Here is a 3123-nt window from a genome sequence, read left to right as displayed (position 1 = left end):
TTTGAGCTGCAACTAGATAGTAAATAATAAATTTCCAGCTGCAATATAATTGTTAAGACGAATTAATATTAAAAATTTCATTATTGGAATTTATTATTTTTTATTTTCTTTTTCGTAGCTGTGAACCAGGTGGCTATTATTGATCGAAGGCGATTAGCACGAGCGAATGCCTACATACTTGAAGTGTCTTCTTTTTAAAAGAGGGGATTTAAATCCACACTTTTTTTTAAATAAATGAATTTTTCTATACACAAATGTGACCTGTTCGTAAGTTTTCTTCTATGTTTATATCGAGAGCGCTATTGGAAGGCACAAATAAATATATACAGGGGTAGAAATAATTAGAGCCGCACCACATTTTGACAAGTTTTAACATATTATTCTGGTTGTTATTTAATTTTGGTTATCGTTTTATAAAAATATAGTTCATTCTTTAACAAAACCCGTGGAAATCCAAGTTTCAAACTTTGTGCAATATTAAAAAAAAAAAATCAACAAACTTTCGTAATAATTTCTAAATAGGTTTTCCTAGAAAGATTCTGAGTATCTATGCGGTTTTGTAGCCCATTGAATTCTAGTAGAACGAAGTACAAGTTTCAAATGGCTAAAAATTAGGTTGATTTTTTAGATTTTTTTTTAGAATGTTTCGGAATAAAAATAAAAAAAAATGTTTTCGAATAAAAATAAATTGTGTGTATTCGCAATATGGAAGCAAATGGGACAAAAGAAAATTCAAAAAAATCAACCGTAATTTTTAGCCATTTGAAACTTGCACTTTATTCTACCAGAATTCTAAAAAAACTAGAATGCTACAAAACTGCATACTCAGAATCTTTCTAGGAAATCTAATTAAAAAAGTTAGAAATTTTTACGAAGGTTTGCTGATTTTTTTAATTGCTGCACAAAGTTTGCAACTTGGATTTACACGGCTTTTGTTAAAGAATGAACTATATTTTTATAAAAAAAAAAAATAACCAGAGTTAAATAACAATAAAAATAACATGTTAAAACTTGTTAAAATGTGGTGCGCTATAATTATTTCGACCACTGTATATATAAATGTGAAAGTTTGTGTGTGGGTGAGTATGTTTGTTGCTCTTTCACGCCAAAACGGCTTGACGTATTTCGACGAAATGTTGCATGCAGACAAGTTATAATCTGGATTAACATTACCATTACAGGACATTTTTTGGAAGAGTTGCCACCTTTTTCAAAAGTTAAAACAATTAATTTGTGAAATTAAATAAAATATTACAGCATTGTGGATGCTAAACGAGAGCGGTTCCAAAACGTTTTTTTTTTTCGAAAATATTTTTCATGGGGATTGCCACCTGTTTAAAAGGTTGAAATCAATTAATAAACCAGTTCGATAAAGTATCATAACAATGTGGGTGTCAAAGGAAAAACGATTTCTTTCAAAAATATTCTATAAAATAGTTGCCACCTGCTGAAAAATTAAAATCAATTTGAATAACAAGTTAAATGAAATATCAGAATATGGGTATCAAACGAGAGAGGCTTAGCAGAGCTTTGTTTCAAAAATATTTTTAATGGGAACTGCTAACTGTTTATATATTCAAAATCAATTTAATTAACAAGTTATATAAAAAAAATTAAATGTGGGCATCAACGAGAGAGGGTTTAGGAAAGCTGTATCTATTTCGAAAATATTTTTAAACAGGGTTGCCACCAGTTTAGGAATTTTATTGAGAGCTTTAATAAAATCCTACTAATATTATACATGAATGGGAGTTTGTTTGTCTTTCTTTATATAAAATTTCGCATACAGATAGCTTATAGCTTGGATTAACATATGGGTGTTTCCATGATGTTGGACGTGACATTCGGACGATTTTAGTTAAATAAATCATACGAAAATGGAAGTCACTTATAAAAAGTCGTTTGAACTCATTTACTTCCATTTTCGGTATTTATAACATGTTTTTTAAGAGGTATGGCACCTGCTTAAAGAGTTAAATTTTACTTTAAGTTAGAAGCTCATCCAAATTGTACAATATGGATGAGAAAAGAACGTGGTTAAAAAAATACGAAAAAATTTTTGAGAGGATTGCCACCTATTTAAAAAGTCAAGATCTCGTTTGATTAAATTAAATGAGGTTTGAGAAAGCTTTAATATCAAAATATCTTGCAGTTGATTGCCACTTGTTCAAAAGTCAAAGTATAAAATATGGATGTCAGTTGAAAAAGGTGAAGCTTTGTTTCGAAAAAATGTCAAAAGAGAGTTGCCACCTCTTAAAAATCGGAAAGAAGGTTAAAAAATGACCTATCTCAGCTGCCGATATGTTGAATTTAGAATTAGATAGGGCGTTCATTAACCATTTGCTGAGTCAGGGCGTTCTTCAACGGAGTTCTGAAAAAGGGCGTTCTTGAAAAACCGGCTGCCGATATAGGTCGATCTTCTACTCAGCCGTCCATAGAGAGCCTGATGGACTGGCCTTCGATAATACATGATGATTGAAAAACGCCCTATTTCAGAATTCGGTTCAAAAACGTCTTATCTCAACATATTTTTATTCTATTTTTTGAAATAGGGCGTTTTTCAATCGAATTCTGAAATAGGGCGTTACTTCAAAGTTTTCTGAGATAGGGCGTTTTTTAACCGGCTGCTGAGATATGTAGGTCGATCCTCCACTCAGCCGTCGATGTGCTTATTATTGTAATTTTTAAATAAAAAATTAAGTTAGAAAAAAATTTATACCCAAGTGCACATTCACAATATCTACATATATAAATATTTTTTTTTTAGTTTGTCCTCATTAAAAAGCAACTTTAAACAAAAAAATTGGAAACTTCTAGTAGGCAACTTCTTTTTCCATAAGCGAGTGAAATAACTAAGTTTCTAAATAAAATTATAGTTTAAAAAACTAAACTCGCTAGTATAATATCCATGCGTACTGTCATAAGGTTATTTTAAGAATGGAAAATTCAAAGCGATTCCCATAAAAAACAAACCTGTACCTGAATAAATTACTTTCTTTGTTATTATTTAATTATACCATGGACATAGCACAAGTTTTTAAAAATGAACTTGGACGTAAAAATTACGTAGGGAATTATAGTTAGGGAGTATTTGTAATGCAAGCAAAAAACCTCGAATAGCTA

This window comes from Rhagoletis pomonella, unplaced genomic scaffold (assembly GCF_013731165.1).
Source record: "Rhagoletis pomonella isolate Grant_MI unplaced genomic scaffold, Rhpom_1.0 Rhpom_scaffold_00002, whole genome shotgun sequence".
Lineage (NCBI taxonomy): Eukaryota > Metazoa > Arthropoda > Insecta > Diptera > Tephritidae > Rhagoletis > Rhagoletis pomonella.
This window is presented reverse-complemented; position numbering follows the sequence as displayed.